This window comes from Lactuca serriola, chromosome 4, assembly GCF_051521515.1.
Source record: "Lactuca serriola cultivar US96UC23 chromosome 4, Lser_US96UC23_V15, whole genome shotgun sequence".
Lineage (NCBI taxonomy): Eukaryota > Viridiplantae > Streptophyta > Magnoliopsida > Asterales > Asteraceae > Lactuca > Lactuca serriola.
This window is the reverse complement of record NC_136411.1, coordinates 11,771,525-11,793,053: the sequence shown is the minus strand read 5'-3', so window position 1 is coordinate 11,793,053 and position 21,529 is coordinate 11,771,525. Positions and strand designations below refer to the sequence as shown.

Genomic DNA, 21,529 nt, shown 5'->3' with positions numbered 1-21,529 from the left:
CCTTATTTATTTAATAAAAAAGTAATAAATAAAATTGATTATTTTACTTTCACCTATAAATACCCGTATTCCCACCTATACCCTACCCATCTTCCCCTTCTTTTTCTCCCTAAAATCTGGTTATTTGTTCTTCTTGATACAAATTAAGCCCACTTTTGGGTTTAATTGTTAACGTTCAACAACATCTTCTATTCTTTGATGTCGTTCCTTTTTGGTTTTGTCAAACCATAAAGACTTCAAACCCTAGAACGTAATCTGTGTTCCGTCTCCCTTCAACTACTCAAGAAAGCCATAAAATATGAAAATTCGAAAGGAAGAAACTTGAAATTGAAGCGCATGATTCGACCTACAACTCAAAATTAAGCTTCGAGAGATCAGGTTAGTCATATGATTGAGGCTTCATAAAAATGTTTAATATAATTCTGATTGAGGTTTTCTTTATGAATTCTTTATGTATTATTGTTTGGTAATGGTTGAAGAATACTAGGTTAGAAATTATGACTTACTGTAAAAAAAAAAATCCTCAATTCTCCACTGCTCTTGAAATTGATTAGGTCATTAATATCGATTACCAAATCTGTTTTGTTTTAAATAGATGCATAAAAGTGATTTGGAAGGTTATTTTGGTAGATTGAAGACAAGCCTGTGTAACTGAAACTTATAAAGGGCCCACCCCTGTTACAAGATTTCATCAAGATATTCGATTTTGATTCTCTTTTGATTTTGCAATTTGTGCCTGGATGCAAATGCTCATTTTATGTTTAATTTTAAGGTTTGATTACAAGAATACGAAGTTTTGATTTGGTTTTAGTTTTGAGTTTTGAATTCACAATTTATTTTCTACGTTGATTTTGGTTTTAGTTTTGAGTTTTGAATTCACGTTTGTTGAAGGTACAGAGGGGTTAATAAATTAATAAGGAGAGGGGTTAATAAATTAATAAGGAGAGGGGTTAATAAATTAATAAGAAGAGGATAAATAAGGTAAAATAGTTTTTTTTAGGCATAAAAGGACAACAAAACCAAATGATTTAAATACAGATATACGATTTTCTCTTCCCTTTATGCTCATTAGATTTTTGTTGTTACTCTAAATCTTAGCTGCGTTTTTAAAGCTTTGATAATTGCCATGGATTCAAATTCGATCATCTTTTTTCAACATTAGGGTTTTCTCGTTCTAAGGGTTTTGAGTTGATCACAACAAATATTCAGTAGATTAAACAGATCTCTAGTTTTCCTAGGCCGGATGAAATTATCGTTTTCCTGATGAGAGCGTGAAAACAAAAGATCTGGGTTCAGGTTCGATGATACCGTATTTTGCAGCTTCGAATCGAATCGATGATGCTGGAGAAGTCTAACGATGGAGGAGATGAAGGACAACATCGATGCTTGCATTTTCCAATGAAGGTGTAGCTGGTGATTAGGTTTTCACGTTTGTTGCAACAAAGACACACACAATTAGGTTAATAGTTCTATTAGTTTACGAAAATGGTCCCTGTAGGTTAGGAAATTAATAATAAAATATGAAAAAGAAAAAAGAAATGGTAAAAATTTCATTTTATAGAAATTTAAAGGAATCTTTTTGACGTGGTGTGTCGAAAGCACCATTTCTGCAATATCAACGAAACACAATGACCAAGACCGAGTTTGTCCATTTTCTTGAAGTTGGAGTATATATTCCTATTAGGTGTGAGCCCCATGTATTACATGGGTGTATTTAAAACAATTAAATATGTATAAACATTTGAGAAATTTGAATTTATAAGAAAAATAAGAAACATATTGAATTACTAAAATTAAAGTGTTTTTTTTTCTTTTTTAAATTTAAACAAATCATTTAGATAAAATAATCAAAGCAAATTAATGAGATTTTATTTTAAAATTTTGAAATTATAAGGAAAGTCAATTAATGAAATTAATATGCATTTATTATTAAACTTAAATATCATATGGAATTTAATAAAATAGGAAAACTACAAAATTACATATGGAATAAAAATTAATTCAAAATAACCACAAAATGACATATGACAAAATAAATAAGAGTGTGACAAGTGACAAAAAAAACCTTCATTTGTTAGAGAAGATTTCACCAAACCATATTATATATATAAACTTAACTTGATCGATAAACATTTTTTAACAGCAAAACAAGTTATATGAAAAGAAAACTCAAGAAAAAAACTAGAAACAAAAAGATATCAATACAAGACAAAATAAAGAGAACTAAAGGAACAAATCTTCAATACTAAACACTAAACTTCTCATCACAAAACCACAAACCTATTCAAATATCTGGTAATGCAACCTTTTAAAATAGGGTAGCGGTTAACTTTTTACAATGCAATCTTTTCCAACAAAAATTGATAGTTTCAACAGCATTTGAAACTTTTCAAGAAAAAGGTTGTCATGTACTTTTTTTAATAGTTTAGCTTAAGTGGAAGTGTTAAAGATGTAAGCTACATTCATCTACCGCTTAATCATGGACGATGAAGCAAAGGAATAAGATAATTTTGTATCAACGAGAAAAACATTGTTATAGTTTTTACATCCTTAAATAACAAAATGAAAAATAAAAGACTAGTATATACCTTACAATAAAGCTTGATGACAATAATAGTTCCCAGTGCATATATATATATATATATATATATATATATATATATATATATATATATATATATATATATATATATATATATAATGAACTATAATAATGCTAACAAAATGAATTACAAAGGCTTTACAACATCATTATGTTGACGCTCCTCTATTATATATATATATATATATATATATATATATATATATATATATATATATATATATATAATGAACTATAATAATGCTAACAAAATGAATTACAAAGGCTTTACAACATCATTATGTTGACACTCCTCTACTAGAGGTAACTTTTCCTGTATACACTACAAGTAGACTATAGACTTTGTGATTACCATCGTTCCATGTCAATGACATGCTATTTATTGTTAGTGGTGTCTTGATTCCTTGATCTCTAATATTCACCACAAAATAGTCATATTTTTTGTTTAATGTAGTGAAGTGGAGATTGTTGGGATCAACAAGGATGTGGAGCTTTAAACCTCCTTGTATTAATACAATACATATTAAATTAGGTGTACCCATATTCGTCACTAAAGAGATGTCATAAATGCATATTACATGTTGCTGTGAGCCGTCATGGAAGGGTAATTGAGTTATTTAAATGTTAAAATGGCACGACAACCATCATTTATGTTTTGAGATATGTTGCACCATATCTTGTGATAGTCTTATTTAGATGTATCATGTACAAGACCCAAATCTTTAGCCTTGTGAGGACAATGTCTTGATCCCTATGCAAATTCAACATACAAGCTCCTATCATGACCATTTCTCATAATATGACACAATTAAGAAAAAAAAAAGAAATAAAGATGTTTGATCAAAATTTTCAGCATTTATACCAGAATAGGTTTAATTCCTATTTCAATTATTAGTTTTAGAGAAGATAAGAAGTTATCGTGGTCATGAGTGCAAATTTAGTTACTGAAGGAGACCAATTTGAGTGAAAAGACTTGACAAAAGCAACAACTACAATAACATGCGGGCAAGCCATTCATGTTCCTGACAGAATATTGTACTTGATAGAGCTTTTGTCAATAAAGGTATCAAGTGAAGCTATGTGGAAATAGGCCGCGAAGATTTACTCACCGGGATGTGTTACATTAGGCTAAAATAAGATAACATATTTCATTAATCTCATAGAAAATTAGAACCTTTTATAGACGGATAATTTTAATAATATATGAGTTAACTCATAAGTTTTTTGATAAGGTTATAATGTTTCAAACTTTCCTTCAATATATTGTATTTTAATCTGAGCATCTATTCCTAGTTTATAGAAAACCAGAGCAAGGTTGGTTTTGTATAACGAAAGTTTAAGAGAACATCTGCGTAGTAGCTAAGCATATGGAAGAAAAAAATACATTTATAATATGAAATATAAATTTACTTAGTCCTTGGGAAGAAAAGGAGACCACAAGAGGAGTAGTTGGATTGTTAATGTCTTTGCTGAATTTTTTAGCTTTTGGTTGTCTATACAAGTGACAAGTAACCATTAAACATAAAAATGCAATTACAAATAAAAACAAAGAGATTTAGTACCAAAAAAATCATACTCGGAAGAATTTTGGTAGGTTTTGACCATGTTGATGTCAATTGTATTTATAGTAGTAACATATAACGGTCTGACCCTTATGAGTAATTGTTTCCGTGATTTGGGAAGATACAACCAAGGGATTATGTTGCCTTTACTAAAATTGTGTTGTCATATTTATCACAAAGAACCACTTTTTGGTGAATTGTTGAAGCACCTTGTCATACATCATACATTACTTATAAACAAAAATATGATTATTTAGCAGTTTGCATGACTTGAGATTTTTACTTTTGCATGCAATAAATTAATAAAATTTACTTTCAATCAATAGAGAACATGTTTGTCACTTGTCTTCTATAAACGAGAGATAGTTCTTTGTGACTTGAAGGGATAGCGTTACATAGAGGTACCTTATAACATTTAGTCATGTACAATTATAAATTGCTAATTGAATGCATCTGAGAAACAAGTAAGCAATTAGTAATACACTCACCACTAAAATTGTACTATCTCCAAGACAAACTTTATTAGCTATTCTTCTATATGTATTACTTACGGTAACACTAAAGATCTATATAGCATCTCCTAAAACGGAATACAACATAGGAATAACGCTCCTAGCAGCTTGAATCGTTAGTATTCGTCTCTGCATTGCATGAAAAGCACCAATTGAGACTATGTAGAGGTGATATCAATTGGTCATTAACCTACTAATGAAATGGATATAATGTTGACTCCATCAGATATTACATCTTTAAATGCATGCAATATATCTATAACCTTATAAAATAATGTGTCACAAACTTTGTAAACAACAAGCATTGCAGAAGGTACTCGTCCTTTAGCAATTCCTTCTGCTAGCCCGTAATAGCTTGCTTTATAAACTTAGTTCCTAACTAAGATAAATAAAACATGAGTTCCATGCTCGTTTGTGTCCCTAACAAAATTTTTCATGACATATGAACGTCCTCCAGTTATCTTCTTGTCATGGGGATTGATTGCGAGAAATATAAAGTTGTGTTAGTATTTATATATTAGAATAACAATGTATACAGATGGTAATTATTAATGAACCAAGTAATAAAGCAAGCGTTTACAGTTTTAGTAGAAGGAATTTCTAGAGGGGTATCTTTTACAAGGTTTGTTGTTTATAGAGTTTGTGATGCGTTTTCATGTAAGGTTAGTGATATATTGCAGGCCTTTCATTATGTAATACCCGATGAAGTTGACATTATATCCATTTCACTTGTAAATGAAAGGTCATTTGACATCACCTCTAACTCGATTTGAATTGATTTTTTTCATGCAAAGTGGATAGGAATACTAATATTTCAAGCAGCCAGGAGTTCTGGTCCTAAGTTGTATTTTGTTGCAGGAGATGCACATTTCCTATGGATTTTTAGTGTTGCAATAAGTAATACAAATAGAAGAATAATTAATAAAGTTCTTGGGGATGGTAAAATTATAGTGGTGAGTGTATTAGTTATTGCCTATTTGCCTCTCAAATGTAATCAATTATGGCGTAACTAAATGTTGTAAGGTACATCTATAAACGCTTCCTCTTCAAGACACGAAGAACTGCATCTCGTTTATAGAAGAAAAGTGACAAACATGTGTTCTAAAACTGAAGGAAGGTAAATTTTATTAATTTATTGTATGTAAAAAAATATCAAGACATGCAAACTACTAAGTAATCAAATTTTTGTTTATAGATATTGTATGACAAGGTGGTTAGGTACTATCCTAGTCCACCAAAAAGTGGTTCTATGTGATAAATATGAGAACGCTGTTTCAATGAAGGCAACAGGAGCCCTTAGTTGTATCATCCAAAATCACGAAAACAATTACTCATGTCAGACCATTAGATTTTATTGCTCTAAATACAAACGACATCAACATAGTCGATACCTACAAAAATTCTACTAAGTATGTTTCTACTAATTCTCTCTGTTTTTTATGTAATTAGATTTTTATGCTTTATGGTTACTTGTCACTTATACATATAAGCAAAAGTTCGGATTTTTAAAAGCGAGTCCATTAAAAATCCAGCTGCTCTTGTCACCTCATTTTTTTCTCTTGTCACCTCATTTTTTTCATGATGGCCGAGCAAATTTATATATCATTTTATAAAGGTAATTTTTTCTTCCATCTATCAGCTGTGTTACGTAGATGTTTCTTTAAAATTCGTTATATAGAACTATTATTCCTCTGCTTTGTATAAAATGGAACGGTTGCTCAAATTAATATATTATATCTTGAATTAAAGTTTGAAACACGATCAACCTTACACAAAACTAATGAGTTAACTTATATATTATTAAAATTGTCTGTTTATAAAAGCTTCTTATTTTTTTAGATTAATGAAATTGGTCATGTTTATTCCCTCATGGTGTCACCATCTAATACCTTTTTTGACAAAAGCTTTGTCGAGTACAATATCGTATTAAGAACATGAATGGCTTGCCGACGTGTTGTTGCTTCTACTTTTGCTAAGTCTTTTCATCCAAATTGGTCTCATCTAGCAATTAAATCTACACTCATGACCATTAGTAGCTTCCTGTCTTCTCTGAAAATAATAAATCAAATATGAATTAAACATATTCAGGTATCTAACGTTGAAAAAAATCGATCAAACGCCCTTATTCGTTTTTTGCTTAATTGTGTCATATCATGGGAAATGGATCCTAATGGGAGACTAGATGTTGAATTTGCAGATGAATCAGGATATACTGATTCTCACAAGGCTAAATATATGAACCTTATATATGGCACATCTAAAGATGACTATATCAATATATGATACAACATATCTCAAAGCGTAAATGGTAATTGTTGTGCCAGTTTGACGCTTACACAACTAAATTACCATTCCATGGCGGCTCATGTTGATGTGAAATCTACATTTGTGGTGTCTTTTCCAAAAACATTGACTAATGTGGATACACCTAATTCAATGTATGTTGCATAAAGAGGCTTAAAGCTCCATATTTGTGTTAATACCAATTATCTATAATTCATTGCATTAAACCAAAAGAAAGTCTTTTGTGGTGACAATTAGAGGAAAAGGAATCAAAACACCACTAACTATAAAGAGTATCACATTGTCATGGCACAGTAGTAATCACAAAGCATATAGTCCACTTGATACATGTAGTGCTACCTGTTGTGGGGGAGTATCAAAGATATAAGGGCATTGTAAAGCCTTTTTTAATTCATTTTGATATCATTATTATAGCTCATTATATATATATATATATATATATATATATATATATATATATATATATATATATATATATATATATAGGCTTAGGTTATTTTGTTTTTACTAACTATTGTGTGCAAGAATGCACAGATCTAGACCACCGGATGAAAAGAATTAACAGTCATGATCTGAGGGTCTATGATATTACAATAAGGTAGCATGTATCATATAATCACAAAATTTTTAGCAAAAGGGTAATTTGGTCAATTAACCTATTTTAAAAAAGGAAATTTTCGGATTTTAAGGGATCATTAATTCCCTTATTTTTAAAAATCCAAATTTTTTAAATTAATTATAATTAAATTTTAATATTATTTTTAATAATAACCGATTTTATTCTGCTAGAATGACAAAAAATCAACAATAAACTAGTAAATATATTTGCGGTTTTATTATTGCAAAATATGGTTTCATTCAAGATACTTTTTATATTAAACATGCTTAAAGAATTATACAACATATTATCAAGAATAATATTTTCCAAGGAATACAAATTTTATTATTTTAAAATCACTATTTAAATCATCTGTAAAGAATAATAAGACTAAACAATTATTACATTCATTCTAAAAAAATTATGACAAACAATGGTTTAAGGATTACATTTACTCTTAAAGATTAAAACTAAAAATGGTTAAAAAAGAAAAGAAAACATCAAAATCTAACAAAAACACTAATCCATTCCGAAAGAATATTATTGTTAAGAAATAATTTATAAATTCTGACATAATACATTCTGTTAGAATGCACTATTGTTCTCCATGTTTCCTTCATTTTCCACATTAATGACAACTTCTTCAAAACCTAAATCCACAAATAAAACATAATCAACTTTCAGATATTAAAATTTTTAGTGCATTAAATAGAATAAAACAATAAATTCCGATAAATTCTAACATAATGCATTTATATAAATAAATTTTAACAGAATACATTACAAAATGCACTTAAATCATAGTCTTTTCTTCTTTATGCATAAACATTCTAAAACATGTATAAATGTATTCTGTTAGAATTATTAGCAACATATGGTTTATGTAATATTTATATTCTAATAGAATGAACATGTGTTTGCATTCTGATATGAAAAAAAAAATCTCCAGCTTAACCCTTTTCATGCAAATTCTGACAGAATGCCAGCTTAACCCTTTTCATCAAAGACAAATTTAGAACAATCAACTATCAAAGAACAAATGGAAAATCAAGAACAATCTATCATTATTTAAGTCAGATTCTAAATTACAAAATCAACTTGAATGATGGATATTTAAAATTAAAGAAGAATGAGAGCACAATGGGCATACTAGTGAAATCAGAAATCAACAGGAAGGATAATCGGAAATCAAAGAATCGAAAATCAATGAATAAATCAAATGGAAGATCCATGTGAAGAAACGTAAATCAGTAACATTCAGAGGAAGAATTGAAAGCAATCAAGATGTAGAAGAATAGAAAATCAAATACTGCAGGGAAAAAATCGCAAAACCTTTCATGGGAACGGGAAAGATTGAGACTCGCAGAATTGCATCATCGTTGGTTCGATTACACACAAGATTTGCATCATCGTTGGTGCAGATTGCATCTCTGCCCCTCATCTCTTCCAGAATCGCAAGTTAGATTAGTTTACCTCTCCTCGATAACATATGAAGATGATGACGTTGGTGATCGACAATGGTATGGGGCAACAATGGTTGTCGGACTTGGTGAGGAGAAACAAGGAATACGACAATGTTGATGGTGATGAATGGCCGTCGTTTTTATAGGGTTAACAAACAAATCACCCTAATTTAAAGGATATTAATTGTTTTAAATATTTACCATAATTAAGTGTGACAAAATTACTATTACACCATTTTATTATTTATTATTGAATTTTATTTTTCTTAATTTTTATTGGTTGTTAGAGACACTCAATATTTATTGAAAACATTTGAACCTAATTTCTTTCTCTCTCTCTCTCTCTCTCTCTATATATATATATATATATATATATATATATATATATATATATATATATATATATATATATATATATATATATATATATATATAGAGAGAGAGAGAGAGAGAGAGAGAGAGAGAGAGAGCACCCGCGCAAAGCGGCAGACCATTTTGTTTAAGATGAAAAAGAAGCTACTTAACATTATTTTCTTTTGAAAACATGTCATATTCGGAAAAAATAAACATGTAACAAAATGCAACGATTGTGGAGATTTTAAGGCTCAACTTTTTTGACATATTTGGATAGTTTTTTTTGACACATTTGGATTGTAGAGATATATGTTGGGTTAGGTGAGTTGGTTGAAATGTTTTAGCTTTTACTATTGAGATGAATTTAGTTATGCGAAGATGTTACCTTTATTTTGTAAGAAAAACATTTTTGTGTTATAAAACCAAAAGCAAATTAGAATGATTCCATAAATTGGTAAGAACCCCATTTTTTTATATAACTTCATAAAAAAGGTCGCATAAATACATAATTATAGCCTAAATTTTATTGTCAAGTAACTTTTTTTTCATCTTAAACGAAATGGTCACTATATTTTTACACACTTTGAACTTCTTTACTTATAAGGTTGTCAAATTGTCGTTGATTTTAAAATTTTAAAAATGCCTTTGTTTTCGTGAACTATATAAATGATGTTGTCTAAAAAATAAAGGAATAATTTAAGTATTTTAAAAGGGATAAAAAATAGGAAAAACAACAAAAAACTGGTTGGGTAACAAAGTTAAACTACCATCTAAATTTACTAAATTCTAATGAATCGTACACACCTTTTTAAGTTGTGTCAAAAGCATGGGTTAAATTTTCTAAAAATCATGGGTTCAATACAAGAAAAGTCAACTTCCATTTGATGTCCTCATTTGCCAATAGTTTTTCGATTTTGTGTCATGCTAGGTTAGAAGTATCCAACCCCAACACTATTATTCAAGGACAATATGAAAAAAAAATCCGTTCAATGTCTTTATTTGCCAGTAGTTGTTATTGCATGTATCATACTAGTATTTTAGCCCGTGCTTTGCCGCGGGTTTTTATGTGTGTTTTTTTTTTGTGTATATTACAATTTCAAAAAACAATAAATGTTTAAAAGAAATTAGCGTCGGGTGATTTATGAAAGTTGAAAAGAGTTTAGTGATTATTTTTGTAAGTTTGATGTTTTTAAATAATCTATAAGAATATATCGGGCATAACGGTAAAAAGAAGTAGTATAATGCGAATTATAAATAAAATTGAGAAGAGTTTAGAGACTATTTTTGTAAGTTCGATGGTTTTGAATAATCCATAAAAATATAGTCATAACTATAAAAGAAGTTGTATATTGTGCATTTTAAGCAACACTTTTATCCACAGTGATTTTGTAAGATTTTATGAGAGGTGTTGTAAGTTATAATTTATATATAGTTTTTTGTTAATCATGCGTTGCGACAGGTCTAAGTCTATTTTTTAATTGAATTTAACAATTGTATTGATAAAAGATAGGTACCGTTGCATTTGTTGGTAGAAAAATATATAAGGTCAGTAGCATTGTATATACTGACCTTTCAACATGTATTTACAAAAATATATTTTTTTAGGATAAAAAATAAAAATAAAAAGTTAAAGGGCCGCAAATGGTAAGTAAGAAAAAGGTATCTATTGTGAAGACGGTAAGAACATATTGATTATAAGGGTAGAAAGCAAAAAAGAAAACAGATAAAGGTTTCAATTGCAAGTTAATTAAATTGTAAGGGTAAAAAGTGAAACAAAAGAAAGAAAAAGGGATTTAAGTTGTTATAATAAAACGTGTAAGGGGCTAAGTTAAATTCAAAACAATTAAAATACACCTTAGTGAAGGCGCAGCACACTGGAGCACGTGAAACCCATATTTGAACAGTAATATGTGCATTCTAAGTATGGAGGTTAATTGTACACTGCGCATTACAAATTATACCTTTAGCTATAGTAGATTTGTGAAAGACGTGGTTAGTTGATTTTTGTATATATTTAGAACTAGGTTAATACTCGTGGAAACCACGGATAAAAATAAAAAACACTATTGATAAATTTAAATCATAATTACAAACAAATTTTCAGGGGACATATGATATACACGTTTGCCATGTGTATATCACATACTATTTGTTGGTCTCTACTTTCTACCATATCTACTTTTTTTTACTATGTGGGTCTTATGAAATAACCAATAATCAAATATGTTGAATCAGATAACATAGGATCTAATTTCATGACAAACTCAAATAAATACAGAAAAGTGTTATTATATATGGATAAACCCTTTTTTATTGTTCATTTACATGGTTCAAAGAAATAAACGTGGGACCTAGTAATAAAATAATGACTGAAAGTGTAGTAAGAACATGAAGCTAAAGCCATTAAAGCAACAGCAAGGGAAAGCTCTCTAAGATGTCCAACGGACATCACATAAATGGTCTTCAAAGTGTATTGCAATAAACTCACCACACAAAGTGGCCCTGCTATTTTCAGTTTTTTCAGTTCTATTATCCAATATTGAGATGCAACAATGCTCCATTTTATCGTAACCCATCTACATCTTCTAATTCTTCCCCCTAAGTTGATATGATCACAAGTTCTTGAACTTGGAACAATAAGAGGAACCTCAAGAATATTTCTTGGGTTCACTTCATCTATGGCTATACACTCTCTTTTTCTTTAGTCCTTTTAAGAAAGTAGTCAGAAATTGCATTTATGGATGCCACGCTAATAGCTTGTCATACGATCAAACACATAATTAGCGTTTAAATCAATACAAAACCAAATAGTTAAGGGGAATCTACTTACTTAAATCGGCAGTTAGACCTTGAAATAACAATTATCTCCATCTGTTTGATCCTATACAACCAACACCTTGTTGCCTCAACTTATTTACGTTTTCAAATTGATTTCTTTTGTAGTTATTCTAATTGATACAACAGCCATATCAAACAGATTAGAACCTGAAAAATAGCAAGGAGAATATGAAATAGATTAGCTTATAAACACAATAATTCGATGGTTTTTTCTAATTATTAGGCATCTGAATTCATTTCATTTAGGGCTTTAGCCTTTACACGAAGTAAAAATACACATCACAAAATTTATTAAATGTCAAATCTACCTATAAAATATGATAACTCAATACTAAAAAATGTCATTAAAATAGTAATCCTTAGAAAACAACTATAAAAAATCAAAACACATACCAATACAGGATAATGTTCTTCCATGTATTAGAAAAGTCAATGTGACCACTTGTTTCCTATTAACATAAAAGATCTTCGTGATGGCCCAAAATTTCTAAATGATTTAGAAATCAAAAAATCATCAGATTAACTTAAATAAATATATAAGGCTTATATTCATCTTTTGTAAAACGCCACTAATCTTCCAGAATGTGAAATTATAAAATCCTAACTCTAGAAGAAGACATGAAATCATTCTTTGACACATTTTGTCGAACACCTATGGTGCATTGTTTTACCAGTCCATGTTAAAAATGAAAAGATTTTCATTAATATGAAATAAAAGCCAATCATGCCAACATTTGTTATAAAACTTACACAATCAATACATAAAGATGGTTTTGTTTCTCACCAGTCAAATCACTTGGTGAAAAAAGAATAATAAAACCTATGATATACCTGTAATCATATATCCAATGTTGAAGATGAAATCGTCAACCAATTTCAAACACAAAACACATATATAATTTGAGATAGGGAATGATCTCAGGGTAATCAACATATAAAATCTCGAACTTGAGAAATTCATAAAGGAATATATGAGAAATCAAAAGAAACTTTCTTCTTCATTTGAAGATGCAAAATCAAAATGGGTTTATCAAAAGAAATGCTGTAAAAACATATTTTCAAAAAGGAGATTATATTGTTTGTTAATTTATACCGATATGGAATCCAAATTAAAATTGAATGTAGGAAGAATACATTATATTTTGATTTTTAAATACTATAATCATGGTAGGAAACTGTCAATTGTGCATACTTTAAAAATGATATTCTTTCTACATCGAGGCAATTTTCACTTCCCCAAAACACCAACATGCATAATTTTAGACCAATAAACATACCTAATTCCACCGGTGAATGAACCTCCTTTAAGTTCAATTCAGTTTTAACAAAGGGGATAAACATAAAAAGAGGGCACGCCACAACCTTTGAAAATGAAAAATGGAAAATGGTTGAGTTTGAGATATTAACCATGAGTACAAATCGAAGCATTGAGAGAAAATATGAACTGAGGGTTTGAGAACCAAAACTTACCTTCTGATCTGTCGTCGCTCCAAACCAAGCTTCAATTATGGTGTTGCAGAAAAATTAGTCGATCAAACCTAAGCTATATCGTTCCAACTTGAAGAGACATATTTTTGAGTCACGGTGGTAACAACGACGTATGGTGGTAAAGGCTAGATTAAGATTTTTTTAAGGTTTAGCAAACTGTGAGAGATTTGAGGAGGTGGAACCGTAATTTGATGCTTGAATTATTGGGATTATGTTGTTTGAATTCAAATTCAGAAGACGAAATGCTGAGGGGTTTATAATAGGTTTCTGGGCAATTTAGGAAATTCACATAGAAATTATGGGCGGGAAAAGTCAATGGGAATGGAGTGAGCAATTGACACGTGGACTCTTAGGTACTGTTTTATTATAATAGCGGATATGCAAACGGCCATTTATGGCTTAATTATATGTAAATGCTATGAAGGTATAAATATTGTCTTAAAATTAATGGGAGTGAGAAAATTAATTTAATTATCTTCTGATGCCTAGACAAACATTAGGTTATTTTTAATATAAAAGTCTCATTAAGCTATTTTTACTGAGATATTATGATCAACCTAAACATATGCTAAGATTTTAATATAAAAGTCCCATTAAGTTATTTTTAAATTTTTTTTCTATTTTGTCACATAGGATCTATATCATAAACTTAACATTGAAAGTCACGTGCACTTTTTTTCTTTCTTTCTTTTTTTTTTTTTTGTAGCTGGTTGATACAATCTCCTAATCTCCCTTTATTTGTGTAATTTGTGGTTATGGTCATCCAATGACCTTCCTTAAGTTGAAAGGCTTTCTCATCTTTTTAAAATCAACTTTAAATATCAGGCCTTGGAAGCTTGATAAACAATGCATTAGTTCCTCAATTAAAAGAAAAATATGTTGACTTCAGAAGTCAAATAGGATAAAATAGTTAAAGTGTTTTTTTAGTCATTTAAATGCAAAAAGAGGCACACAGCTTACTGTGCAGTGTAGAGAAATTGAATTTTATGGCATCCATCCAATTTGAATGCTTTTTATCTTGGAACTCGATTAAAGATACGTCCATTCAAAAAATTTGTATATTGAAAAAGGAAAAAAATTACAGACCCCTAGAAGTCATTCATTAGCCATATTCTATTCAAATTTACCTCTATAGACGAATGTGCATTAGTCTTAACCCAAAATCTACTTTGTTCATGGGCCCTTTCTATAGGTTATGACTTATGAAATAGTGAGACAAGGAATTAAGGATGAAGAAGGAAAAAAGATTTTTGTTTTTTTGTGCCACATGCAAAAAATAGATATAGTACAGGGACCAATACTATAATTTACTCAAACATTTATGAAGTACAAAGCCATTGGATCTTTTATCGCGTTGGTTATTTCCAGCGGGTTGTGATGAATGTATGTATAAAATACACGATGAAAACTTTTTTTAGAGACAAAAAAGAGAGAAACATTAACCATATGATATGTTAACTTAGAGAATTTTTACATACTTTTTGGATAATTTATGTCCTGCTAAACATTGTATGAAGTTTGTTCTACGGTAATCTTTGCACTATTACCTGTAATCTTGACCAGTTGTTGATTATTCTTATATTTTTTACAAACTATTTTTATATTATTTTTCCAAGTTTATTTAGTTAAACCAAGTTAGTTCTAAACTTGCAATTTACATCCATTTATCCAATATAAATGAAAATTAAAACCTAGCTAAAAAAGATGAAGTAAACATTTTGAAATTCATCCCAAAAGAATCATTGGATCCTTTCCCAAAAAACATTTCAACTAATGAGAATGTTTTCATCAGTTGTAATAAAATATCCGTAAGTTACAAACATTAAATATTAGTTCCTATTTAAACTAAGAAACTTATTGGGCAAATTGCAAGTAATAAATATCATCTCTAACATGCTTATATTGAAAATCAGCGTATACAGATCACTGATAGTCATTGCTACTCCATTTTCAGGAATTTCCACCTCCCACCACAAGTGCCCTCTTTTGACCATCAAGATCAGCAATTGCATACTAAAAAAAAAACAATTGAGATTCAAAATGTGTGATCTTGAACCATTCTTGAAGGGTAAAAACAATAATATGTTGGAGTTATTCGGTTGTCATCATATAGATTAGGATTAGGATTATATTGATTGTTTCCTTGTATCCCAAGCTTATGTTCCTGTATTTAAACCTTTGCCATTGTGCGTAATCAAGGATGAGAACCAGGAAGAGAACTTCTCCAGTTTTAGCATAAATTTTGTTTTCTTTATTATCCAGTTGTCATCATATAGATTAGGATTATGATTATATTGATTGTTTCCTAGTTTCTAGTCTATTAGTTATTGTCTTTTCTTTTCTTGTTTACCAAGCTTATGTTCTTGTATTTAAACCTTTGCCATTGTGCGTAATCAAGGATGAGAACCTAGAAGAGAACTTCTCCAGTTTTAGCATAAATTCTGTTTTCTTTATGGTATATTGGTATTAGATGCTGATCCGCCTTAAATCACCATGGTCGATGGTGTTGTCATCGAACCGGGCAGCAGCTCGACCACCAATCCTTCCTTCGATCCAAATTCACCATACTACATTCATCCCAATGATTGCCCTAGACAGATGCATGTGAACGAAAGCCCCACCGACATCAATTACTCCGATTGGTCAAGGGAGATGAAATTTTTTTTGTTTGCCAAGAACTGTGCAGGATTCATTGATGGAACCATCTTTCAACCACCTTTCGACTCACCGTTGAAGAATGGCAGTAGAGTGATGCCATTATAAAAGGATGGCTCACAACAGCCATGGAGAAGGACATTTGAAACGTCAAATTCGCTAACACTGCAAAGGAGGTTTGGGATGATCTTGAAGAGAGATTTGGTAAAGAAAGTTCTCCTCGAGCGTATGAATTGAAACGCACGCTAACGGGATTGAGACAAAAATGGATTCTGTTTCAACCTACTACATCAAGATGAAAGGAATATGGGATGAAATCCAATCGGTGTCACCCATTCTTAAGTGCATATGTGGTAAATGTACTTGTGATATGGGAAAGAGATTTTTTGAGGCAAAAGAGAAGGAACAAGTCTATGAATTCCTTATGGGACTTGATGACCTCTTTTGAACCATTAAAACTCAAATATTGAGCACAAAGCCCATGCCATCACTCGACACCACCTATCGTCTTGTCGCGGAAGATGAACAGCAACGCAATATCACCACAACTAGGAAAGTCATTGTTGATGCCGCTGCCTATCAAATAAGTACTTAACAGAATTCTGAGAAAGGTCAAAATAAGAAGAAAAATCATGAAGCCTTGAAGTGCAAACATTGTGGAAAGGTTGGTAACACCATTGATCGGTGTCTTGAGAAAATTGGCTATCCGGATTAATTACCAGGACAATCGTTCATGCAAAACGACATTAGATCAACGAAGACAAGTCAAACCAAAACCAAAAGCAGCCAACATTAGCCCAATACCGAGGATAAGTTTTGAACAGCACACTAAGTTGATCAAACAGCTAAGTGAGACACAAAATCTTGAGATCAACATGGCTGGTAAGTATATTTTTAATGCTCATTGGGTGATAGATTCGGGAGCCACTGATCATGTTGCTTGCAACAATTCTACTCTTTTTGATTTAAAAAGTTCCAAGGATGATGTACCTGTTAGCATACCAAACGGGATAATGTTCCATTTCAAGGATTTGGGAATGCTAATCTTCCAAATAACATCAAAATAAAAGATGTTCTTTATATACCCAAATTCAGATGCAATCTCTTGTCTGTTAGTAAAATGACCAAAAGTCTTAAATGTTTCATGACTTTTTTTCCTGATTTTTGTTTCATTCAGGACTTACCTACTAGGAAGTTGATTGGCATGGGTAGATGTGAGAAAGGTCTATACAAGATGGAAGAAACGGATAAAAGGGTAGCGGTCATGGCGGCCAAGATTGATTCAGAAATATGGCATAAGCATCTTGGTCACTCCTCAAAGTTACAACAAATTGAATCTATTGCTAGTGTAGTTACCGTAGAAAACTGCGACTCTTGTGTACGGGCAAAACAAACCTGAATCCCATTTTTTGATAGTAATATTAAAACTTCTTGTTTTGATTTAATACATTGTGATATATGGGGTGGTTATAAGGTCCCTTCACTCTTGGGGGCTCATTATTTTCTTACGATCATTGACGAATTTAGTAGATCTACATGGGCTTATTTAATCAAGCATAAATCTGACATTGGTGAAATTTGATTGCCATTTACAACATGATACAAACGCAATTATGAAAGAAGATTAAGAGAATTAGAAGCGATAATGGTGGAGAATTTGCCTCCAATTCCATGTGAAGTACTATGAAGAAAATGACATGACACTTGAAACGTCCCGTGTTCATACCCCTCAACAAAATGTGTTCATACCCCTCAACAAAATGGGTCATAGAACGTAAACACATGCATTTGCGTGATTTTGCAAGAGCCTTGAGATTTGCCGATAGAGTTTTGGGGAGAATGTGTGTTGGTAGCCACACACATTATAAACAAACTTTCGTCTCGCTCCATCAAAAACAAAACTCCATATGAGATCTTGTTAGGACAAAGCCTGGTTATGATCATATGAGAATATTTGGGTGTTTGGTATACGTTAAAAAAATAAAAAAGAAGAGACAAGTTTGAAGAAAAGGGAGGTGGTGTGTCTTCATTGGGTATCCACCAAGGCAAAAAGGATACAAGGTCTTTGATATCCAAGAAAACAAAATTCTTGTGTCTCGAGATGTCAAGTTTGTTGAATGTATATTTCAATATCATGAACAAACTAAAACTAAAAGTCATGGTGGTAGCCTCAAGGATTCTACATCTTTTCAATTTAATCAAGAAGATGTAGAACCCAACCCTCAAGTTAGGCCAGTTGAAGAGGAGTCTTGGAGCACTCCAAATGCGCCAAATCAGTAGCCTATCGTTACCTCCATTGGACCTGGGTTTGGTCATTTTGAAACCGACAACGGATCCACAAATAACATTGATCCAGCCTCAAATCAACGAAATAATCAACGACCTGAAAGGATTCAAACAAAACCACAAAAGTTTGGGGAATATCAAGTTGATTTGCCGCCTTCCATACTCTTACCCTTGACAGTTCAGCGACCTCAATGGTACACTCATTTATCTAATTATGTGTCCTATAATTATTTTACTAACTCACAAAAAGCTTTCTTGATGGCTATCTCGACACAAAAAGAACCTAAATGTTTCTCTCAAGCCGCCAAGTGTCCACAATGGCAGGAGGCTCTGAAGAAAGAAATCGAAGCTCTCAAAACTAACACAATTACCACCCGGTAAGAAGGCCATAGATTCCAAGTGGGTGTACAAAATAAAGTACAAGCCCTCAGGAGAAGTTGAAAGATACAAAGCAAGGTTTGCAAGAGGTTTTACACAAGAAGAAGGCATCAACTTGCATGAATCTTTTGCATCGGTTGCAAAATTCGTAACAGTGAGAACTATTTTAGTTGTTGCAGTTCAAAAGAAATGGATTATTCACCGGTTGGATGTCAACAATGTCTTCTTACATGGTGATCTTGACGAAGAAGTGTACATGAAGGTTCCCCATGGATTTGTAAAGGCTGGTGACACTCGTGTATGTAAGTTACGAAAATCCATGTATGGATTACAACAGGCCTCAAGGAATTGATATCGAAAATTCACAAAAGCTCTCTTGGAGATCGGTTTTCAACACTCAAGGGTTGATCACTCTTTGTTTTTGTTTAAAACTAACACCATTTATATTGCAACTCTTATTTATATTGATAACATCATCCTCCTCGACAATAATGGTGATCATATTGCTAAAATAAAGTTGTTTCTACACAATAAATTGAGTATTAAAGACTTAGGGCCTCTAATACTTCCTTGGCATCGAAGCCACTCGTACAGAAGATGGTATGGTTCTGAGTCAACGGAACAGAAGTATACCTTAGACATTCTTGCCGATAGTGGTCTAGATGGGTGTCGTCCTAGTAATTTTCCAATGGAAACCAACATTAAACTGGACATGATGTTGATTCTCCACTTGTTGATGTAGGAAAATATCGACATCTCATTGGGCGGTTGCTTTATTTACAGGTCACTAGACCTGACACAACACTTGCAGTTAACACTCCGAGTCAATTCGTTTCTTCTCCAAGACAACCTCATCTCAATGCAGTTCACAAAATTTTACGCTATCTTGAAACTACTCCAGGACGAGGAATCTTCTTGCCTTCTACCGGTAATCTCACTCTCAATGTATTTTGTGACTCAGATTGGCCTGGGTGTTTATTTATCCGACGTTCTAAAACCGGTTATTTCATTACTTTGGGTGGAGCTCCAATTTCTTGGAAAACAAAGAAACAATTTGTGGTGTCTAGATCATCTGTCAAGGCTGAGTATAGGGACATGGCTGCTACATTTAGTGAGATATTATGGCTTCGCTGGCTACTTTTAGTGCAATATGGGCCAACTACTCTTTATTGTGACAATGAAGTTGCCCGTCATATTGCCAATAATCCTATTTTTCACGAACGAACAAAACATGTGGAGATGGATTGCTACTTTGTCCGAGAGCATGTGGAATTTGGTCAAATTAAGCCTCTCTACATCCACACTAGAAATCAAGTTGCTAACATCTTTACTAAACCTTTGGGGATGGATCGTTTTCAGTTTTTACGTGGCAAGCTTGGCGTCCGAGACCTATATGCTCCAGCTTGAGGGGGGATGTTGGAATTATCCGATTGTCATCATATAGATTAGGATTAGGATTATATTTATTGTTTCCTAGTTTCTAGTCTCTTAGTTATTATCTTTTCTTTGCTTGTTTACCAAGCTTATAATCTTGTATTTAAACCTTTGCCATTGTGCGTAATAAATGATGAGAACCTGGTAGAGAACTTCTCCGGTTTTAGCATAAATTCTTTTTTCTTTATAATACATCAATCTTCAAATCATGTTTATTTGTCTATTTCAATTTTGTTGAAATGAAAACAAACAAAAACTATAGAAAAATTAACGAATTTTGAGATTAACAACATAAATGATTATATATACAACTACTATTTTTTTTAGCATAACATCTTTTTTTTATTTTATTTTATTTTTTTTATTATTTATTTATTTATTTATAGAAGGCTTTGACCTTTCGGCCCACAAATGATGTCAATAGTAAAGCAAGATGGTGGGGTTACCCTAATCCTTAAAATGTCATGGGTCAATCGTTTTTCTTTTCTAAAATACCTTGCATATGTAACCATAGGCTTCAATAAGCATGTCATGTTTCTTATGCCTAAAAAATGAAACCAAAGTTGAACTTAAATCTAATATTAAAATTGATTACAAAGATACTTTTATCAAAATTACAAATAGAATACACACCTTTAATTACAATGGAGATTCCACGAAAATAGATAAAAAAAAAATTAATCAAAATTACAAATAAAATATATACATTTCTTTTTATTTATATGTGACACAATCACGCTGCAAAGATGAGGATTTCCAATTAGAAAGTGAGCAATAAGGATAATAACAATAAAGCATATGATTTCATTTCATTATATTCGAATTTGATTTAACAATCAGAGATGACCATAACGAAGAGAGCAATAATTGTGTGGTTCTCAACATATGAATAAGAGAGATGTAAGTAATTTTAGATAAGAGAAATGGTGAGATAGATTAATTTTTAATGTCTTATTTATCAAGTTCTCTAATGTTTACTTTAGTTAACATACACACAAAAACCTAAATTCTACCTCCACCACATATTTACGCCACCACAAGTTGGAAAAACATCC

At 31.3% G+C, this 21,529-nt stretch overlaps 1 long non-coding RNA gene across 1 annotated transcript; it reads left to right on the top strand.

The window, feature by feature from the left end:
- The first annotated feature begins 91 nt into the window (after positions 1-91).
- Positions 92-20,647, top strand: LOC145101036 (uncharacterized). The gene is made up of 3 exons (XR_013705433.1): positions 92-378; positions 15,676-17,258; positions 17,554-20,647. It is a non-coding gene; the product is annotated as an uncharacterized LOC145101036 (long non-coding RNA).
- Positions 20,648-21,529: the final 882 nt, after the last annotated feature.